General features: G+C 36.6%; 1 pseudogene across 1 annotated transcript; it reads right to left on the bottom strand.

Moving 5' to 3' along the window:
- Positions 1 to 1,947: 1,947 nt before the first annotated feature.
- LOC116536118 lies at positions 1,948 to 4,599 on the bottom strand (annotated as a pseudogene). Its single transcript, XR_004262486.1, has one exon. The product of XR_004262486.1 is annotated as a ubiquitin-protein ligase E3A pseudogene (transcript).
- Positions 4,600 to 8,207: the final 3,608 nt, after the last annotated feature.

Raw genomic sequence — 8,207 nt, 5'->3', positions numbered from 1 at the left:
TTTGTACCAGTACTATGCTGTTTTGGTTACTGTAGCATTCTAAGATAGTTTGAAGTCAGGTAACGTGACGCCTCCAGCTTTGTCCTTTTTTTTTTTTTTTTTTTTTTTTTGAGACAGAGTTTCACCCTTGTTACCCAGGCTGGAGTGCAATAGCGCGATCTCGGCTCACCGCAACCTCCGCCTCCTAGGTTCAGGCAATTCTCCTGCCTCAGCCTCCCGAATAGCTGGGATTACAGTCACGCGCCACCATGCCCAGCTAATTTTTTGTAGTTTTTTAGTAGAGACGGGGTTTCACCATGTTGACCAGGATGGTCTCGATCTCTTGACCTCGTGATCCACCCGCCTTGGCCTCCCAAACTGCTGGGATTACAGGCGTGAGCCACCGCGCCCGGCCCAGCTTTGTTCTTTTAGTTTAGGATGGCCTTGCCTATTTGGGTTTTTTTCTTTTTCTTCTTTTTTTTTTTTTTTGGTTCCATATGAATTTTATAATACTTTCCTCTAAATCTGTGAAACATTTCACTGGTAGTTTGGTAGAAGTAACATTGACTCTAGTTTGCTTTGAGCAGCATGGTCATTTAAACAATATTGATTCTTCCTACCTATAACATAAAATGGTTTTTTCCATTTGTTTGTGACATCTGATTTTTTTAGCAGTATTTTGTAATTATTATTGTGGAGATCTTCACCTCCCTCATTACCTGTAATCCGTGTGTGTGTGTGTGTGTGTGTGTGTGTGTGTGTGTGTGTGTGTGTATTGTGAATGTGATTGCATTTTTGATTTGGCTCTCAGCTTGGATGTTGGTATATAGAAATGCTATTGAGTTTTGTATATTGATTTTGTATCCTGAAACTTTACTGAAGTGGTTTATCAGATTTAAGAGCTTTTGGGCAGAGACTATGGAGTTTTCTAGGTATAACATCATATCATCTGCAAACAGAGATAGTTTGACTTCCTCTCCTCCTATTTGGGTGCCTTTTCTTTCTCTTGCCTGATTGCTCTGGGCAGGACTTCCAATATTATGTTGAATAGTAGTAATAAGAGTAGGCATCCTTGTCCTGTTCTGGTTCTCAAGAAGAATGCTTGCAGCTTTTGCCCATTCAGGATGATATTGGCTATGGGATTGTCATAGATAGCTGTTATTATTTTGAGATGTGTTCATTCAATGCCTAGTTTGTTGAAGGCTTGGATTTCACTATAAGGTTTTATGCATCTACTGAGATTTTTGGTCACTTTTTGGCTATGTGTCATGTGCAGATGAATAGAATTTATATTCTTTTGTTTTTGGATTAGCAGTTCTATAGATGTCTGTTAGGCACATTTGGTCGAGTAAAATTGAGGTCCCAAATATTGGTTTTTGCTTTTACTTCTATTTAAGTGAAGAATCACATTTATTAATTTTTGTATGGTGCACAAAACTTGCATCCCAGGGATAAAGCCTAGTTGAATGTAGTGGAATAGCTTTTCAATGTGCTACTGGATTTGGTTTGCTACTACTATGTCAAGCATTTTTGCATGTATGTTCATCAAGAATATTGGAAACTTTTTTTTTTCTTATGTCTCTGCTAGGTTTTCATATCAAAATTATGCTTGCCTTATAACATGAGTTTGGGTGGAGTCTCTCTCTCTCTTTTTTTTTTTTTGGTAGCATTATTTTAATTATCTTGTCAGCAGTAAGAATACTCTAACCAGTATCACAAGAAATATTAGATAATCTGTACCCCAAATGCAGGAGAAAATATGAGACTTACATATTACAACACTTCATCACAAGATTAACTCTGAAAATTGGTGATTATATTACAAAAACAAATCTAAGTATATAGATGAGAATTTGTGAGTTTGCTTATTTGGGAATTAGTACCTAGACATAAAGGTCTGAAGCAAAATCGCACATCCCTTTAATGAATCAAATCTTCTTTGAAGAAGTAAGTACCTCACCTAATCAGAACAGAATGCCTGGTATAGCTACGGTGATATTATGTAGTTTCTTCTAGTGCCTGGAAATCTAGATTCCGGCTTCCACATATAAGCAATTCAATTTCTTCTGGGCTGAATAAGTACTTTAAGAGAGATTCATTGGTCACCATATGAAAACCTCTCCGAAAAGCCTTGAACTGTTTTTCTACTGATTTATTGAGAATGTAGTCAGAATAAAGATTGACAAATTCCTTCCTGTTTTCATTTGTAATTGGAATTTTATCACCATTTTCCTTTAGATCATACATCATTGGGTTACCAAAAAGATCTGTTTGTGATATCTGGAAAGTGATCATCATGTCATCTTCCACATTCCCTTCATACTCCAATAAATCTTTTAAACTCTGATATAGAACTGGGTGAGAGTCTCCCAAGTCATGAAAATTCCTTTTTTCCCCATTAGCTTCCTGTAAACAACCATGGGAAAATGTACATCCAGTATACCGTTATTGTAAATAGCCAGACCCAGTACTATGCCAATCAGAGTAAACTGACCCTCAGTTTCAAAAGAAGATGGATTAAACCAAAACGATTTTATAGATTCATCGTATGTGAACATACCAGTATCTGGATTGAAGATTTCCTCCACAACCAGCTGAAAAAATTCTTTGGAAACACCTCCCTCATCAACTCCTTGTTCTCCTTCAAATTCCACATACAACTGCTTCTTCAAGTCTGCAGGATTTTCCATAGCGATCATCTCTAGCCGGACAAGTGCATCATCTATGATATGGTCACATCTAACTTTGAGTCTCAAATATGGATTCAACTGCTATCCTTGAACTAAGCTGTAGAGAACAGTGATTCTTTGTTCACTGTACATGCGAATTCTATTGTCATAATATAATCCCAAATTCTTTGTGACAGCATTCAATATAAAGGGACATGTCATAAAAGAGAATTTGTTCTCTGTTTCTACTTTGAAAAAGTATAATCTTTATCCATTTCTAATTTCTAGAACCTCATTCAGTGGTTCATTAATAAACTCTTCAAAAGGGATAAGCGGTTTTTGACAATCCAGGGTTTTATCGCCAAGTTCAGTTTCCAGGGGGTCCATTTGAGGACCTTTCTTGTTTCTTCTTTCTTCTCCCAAAAGCCCCTGAAATGGCAGCTCACTGGACTCAGGGATGGGCTCTTCATCATCTTCTTCATTGGGATTTGTGTCCACTTCCTCTCCTACTACATTTGCATAGTAAACCATTTTCAAGCACTTCAAAGCAGCAACAATGGCATCATCATCATTCACTAGATTTCGACTGTTAAATTCATTGCTTATGACTTTATAAGTAATAAGTTGCTGAAATGTCTCCATCATTCTCCGAATCTGGTCTGCGTTGTATTTAGACCACAGTCTGATCAGTTTTCTTTGGGCTGCAAGGGGTAGCTTGCTCAATGCTTTGAAAATAATGGCAATGCCATTTCCAGATATTCAGGACTGTGGAGATTTCTATTCTCCATTATGATAATGAACAAATTCAGATAATTAGGATCTCGAGAGTATACGCTGTGATACGTCAAGTCGCATTTCACATTAGGTGACAAATATACAAGTGCATTGAGAAAGGCAGTTTCAATTTTTTCATTAGAGAACAATCTGGTGTAGACCCTTCTAATGGCATCAACATCCACAGATACATCATCAGGGCCTAATTTTTGCAAATTGTTGTCTCCCTGTGAGCTGTCACCTATCCTGGAGGAAGATGCTTCTGAGTCTTCTTCCACAGCAGCAGCAGAGCATGCAGCTTTTTCCTTCTCATCTTTATCCTTGTCTTCATCCTTGGCTTGAAGAGATTTCAGTTCTTCCTTGGTGTGTTTAACTTTCCGGAAGCCCTGTACCAATGCCTCAGCACTAGAAAAAACTCTTCCAATCACAAGGATTAAAGGGGAATAATCCTCTCTTTCTCTACATAATTCAAGAATTTCATATACCTTCTCTTCTGTTAAGTAAGTCACATCTTTAAAATCAATTCTAGCGCCTTTCTTGTTCATTTTTATCTCAGAGCAGGAGTTGTTAGGGGCACCTTTTGAGTTCTCAAGGTAAGCTGAGCTTGCTCCTTTCTTGGAGGGATGAGGATCACAGAGTTGTGCATTAATCTTATAAAGCTCAAGGGCTTTAATAGCTGCTGCATTATTATCCATACGAAGAAAAGTTGGACAGGAAGCACAAAACTCATTCATGCAGGCCTCATTTCCACAGCCCTAGGTTAACTGGTGGTAGTAGCATTCTATTAGATGCTTTGCAGCTGCTCGCTTCATTCGGCTAGCTTCAATGTTCTCAGACTGAGGTTCTCCTGGTGATCTTTTACAAGCTGTGGCCATTCGGTGACATCAGGGAGATCACAGCTTTGAGGAACTGATTAAAAACAGGCTGTCACACCAGTCTAGCTGCTACCTTGATCTGAGCGTAGGCTTAATAACTCATATTTCGCCAAACTTCTGTGGAGCTGGTGAATTCTAAAATCAGGCTCTTACAGATTTTTAACCTTATGTTATACCTTACGTTACAGATATCTGTATACATTTGTCAGTGCCTCTAGTTGTAAGCTGATTGATAGTAGGGATCATCTCTTCCATATTTTAATTTTCATAATAATGGTGACTATGTTTTCTTGACACCATAACCCTCTGTCGTCGCCCCCACGCCTGGGCGCCTTTAAATTTTTGTAATATTTTTAGTAGGAATGACACTAACTCTTCTGTGTATGTCCGAAGAATTCAGCTGTGAATCCATCTGGTCCAGGGCTTTTCTTCTGATTAGTAGATTTCTTGTTACTGATTCAATTTTGGAAATTGTTATTAATCGATTTAGGGTTTCAATTACTTCCTTGTTCAAACTTGGGAGGTTGTATATTTCTAGGAATTTATCCATTTTTGTAGATTTTCCAATTTGTGTGCATACAGGTATTTGTAATAGTCTCTGAGGGTTTCTGTGTTTCTGAGGGCTTTATGGTAATGTTCCCTTTCTCATTTCTGATTTTATTTATTTTGATCTTTTTTTTAAATTAGTCTAGTTAGTAATCTATCCATCTTACTTATTCTTTCAATGATCCAACCTCTAGTTTTGTTGATCATTGGAATGGTTTTTTGACTCTCGGTTACATTCAGTTTAGCAGTAGTTTTGGTTATTTCTTGTGTTCTGCTAACTGCAGGATTGATTTGCAGGATTGATTGTTTTTTGTTTGTTTGTTTGTTTGTTTGTTCCTCTAGTGTAACGTTTGGTGATTAATTTAACTTCTAACTTTTATATTTTGGCATTTAGCATATGTTGATTGATGTGTCATGTCTCTCTAAAATGTATAAAACCAAGCTGTGCTCTGATCACCTTGGGCCAATGTCATCAGGACCTCCTGAGGTTTTGTCATGGGTCCTCATCCTCAACCTTGGCAAATAAACTTTCTAAATTAACTGAAACCTGTCTCAGATATTCAGGGTTCAAACACGACTTTAAGGTTTTAAATTGCTGGAGAAAATTTTGAGACTAAACTTATTAAATTAATCTTACCAAAGATTGCTATAGTCCTGTGAACTGGAAAGTCTCTGAGCTAGCTTCTATTAATTTGATAAACACTTTTCTTTGAACAAGTTAATTAGAGTTCTCTCATATGATTAATGAATATCATTTCCACAACACACATAAAAACATATTGACATAGAAGACTCAGACAGAGGCAGATCTTATAGATTTAAAATGTTTCATTTGCCTATTTTCAAACATGTTATAGCACCTGATACAGGTTATTAATCTCTTGATTATCTGTCCCTTGTCCTAAACAATTGTTCATAAGTAACTCTAAATTTGAATCTCCAAAGATATGACTTAGGTTTAAAAAAAAGGTAGAAAATGTACATCTCAAAGGCATAAACATAGATGTAAACAAAAGCAAGGTCTGTTATGTAAACTTTAAAACATTGTCTATTCCCTAGTTAAAATTTCTAGTGGTTTAAGTGCAAAGACACAGTTACCTTTACAGAAGACGAGATTTTATTTAAATATGAAAATTTTCTATACAAAGAGGTTTATTTAAATTATTTAGTTTGATAGATGGTCTTTTCATCTTAGTTTTATTAGATTACTAACTTTTGGGTGAAGCCCTTTAAGAAACAGGGCGAAAAAAGCATGCAGGTTTTAGGGCTTATACAATGACATTTTTATCTAAATGTTTGAATAAATGAGTTGTTCCTTGTAGAAATGACCATTTTCTATACATTTTGCTCAGACATCACTAACGTTGTCATTCTAATCTGCCACTACACACACCAAGGTCAAATTTTGTAACAGTACAAAATACTCTCTAGTACCACCAACGCCAAAGAGATCAGATAATCCAGTAAAAGAAGGCAGAACTTTAGACTTATAAGAAATCTGCCCAGGACACTTGAAACTTCACAATGAAAGCAGTATACTCTTAAAAAAAGTGAGTGTTGACATTATTCTCTTTGTTAAGGGATCTGAGTTATTAGAAGCCTTTGCTAGATTTTTTTGCTCACTTGGTACTGAAGATGAAAAAAGAGGTATAAGAAATAGGGTAAAAGAAAAGTAAAATTAAAAATAATTTTAAAGAAAGAAAACAGAGGAAAAAAAGCAGTTTTTTAATTAATTTATTTTTTTTGGTAGTTGTGGGGAATTTTAGCAAATTCAGAAGCCTTGTTTTTCATAATTTGGAATTCTCACTCAGATTTGACCAAGTCAGGTAGAGTTTGTCAAACCTGATAAGAGAAATACTTGTGAAAGAAAAATAAATCTCGGGATTCTCAAATCACTAAGCCAAAAGACAAATCAAGCTGGAAACTGTGTCAGGCAAACCTGCCTCCCATTTTATTTCTAAATAAAATAGCTACAGAGATAAGAAGCTACATGATCTCCCTCACAGTTTTTCCACAAGAAAATTCCTTGTGCACTAAATATTCCTAGAATAAGTTTGATCTGACTGAGTGTCCTCACAACCCAATAATAAGTAGACAAACTGCAGAAGAAGGGAGTGTATTGCTGTAACTGGATACAGAGAGAAGACCAGAGATAGCTTTACCAGACCAACTCAAAGTGTTACAATTGGGGTTATGTGCCTACACATAGCATCACGTTAGCCCATCTCATTTGCCTAAGTTTATAAGTAATAATTTTGTTTTAACTAGAAGGTGAGAGGCCAAAATTGCTTTTTAAGTTTGATCAAGTTGTGAGGCCCCTGGCATTTTCAAGATCTGCCTCTTTAACCTTGATTTGTCTCAAATTTCATCGACCTGAGTTGGCTCCTGGCATAAGGAATGTAAAGCTGTCTCCATTATTTTGACTTGCTCCAGATTAGGGAGAAGCCTGTGCAAGGCTCCTACTGACCATATGTTTTATTTCTAGCTTTGATGTCTGGGCATTGATTTCCCTTATTTTAATTATTTGCTCAATGTTAAGGCAGTGCTGTGAAACTTTGTTGGTACAACTGGGGTAATATGCAGGCCTGTCTGTGTGATTGTCAGGGAGTATTGGCTTGCTACAAATGGACAGACAGAACTCAAAGTCACCATTCTGAGACTCACCTGAGACAAACACATATCTGATTGCTCTCTTTCTCCTATTGCTTAGGAAAAGATGCAGATTCACTGAGCCAGGCTAAATTGTGTATTCAGTGGAAGGCTGATCAAGAACTCAAAAGAATGCATCCCCTTATCTACTTCTAATCTGGAAGCCCCAACTTCAAGTTGTCCTACATTACTGGATGAAACCAATGTATCTCTTACAAATATGGATTGATGTCACATGCCTCATTAAAATTTATAAAAGCAAATTGTACCCCCATCCACCTTGAACACATGTTGTCAGGACTCCCTGAAGGTGCAACATGGGTACATTCTTACCCTTAGCAAAAAAGACTTTCTAAATTGACTGAGACCCTGTCTCTAATAGGGTTAACATACTAAAAAATAACAACAACAAAACAAAAGATATGGTTCCTGAGCACTATAATAAGAAGATGAAATTACGACCAGCTGTTTGTCAACCTTAAATTTTAGACATTAAGGATAATTTTGAAGACAAAATTATAATCTAGCTACTTACCTAGGCTCAAGACTGCTTTATACCATCTTAGAAGCAGGAAAAACTCAAACTCTCCACTCCTGTTGGAAGTTGGGAAAGAGTTGTTTGCCCTCCATCATCATAGAAGCAGGAAAATTCATCTTCCTTGTTGAACATAAGTGAAACTGCAGAAAATGTGTTATATAGCAAAATAAGCCTTAT

This window comes from Sapajus apella, unplaced genomic scaffold (assembly GCF_009761245.1).
Source record: "Sapajus apella isolate SASKATOON/1434 unplaced genomic scaffold, GSC_monkey_1.0 scaffold98, whole genome shotgun sequence".
Lineage (NCBI taxonomy): Eukaryota > Metazoa > Chordata > Mammalia > Primates > Cebidae > Sapajus > Sapajus apella.
Note: the sequence above shows the minus strand (reverse complement) of the source record. Positions and strands in the feature narration are given on the sequence as shown.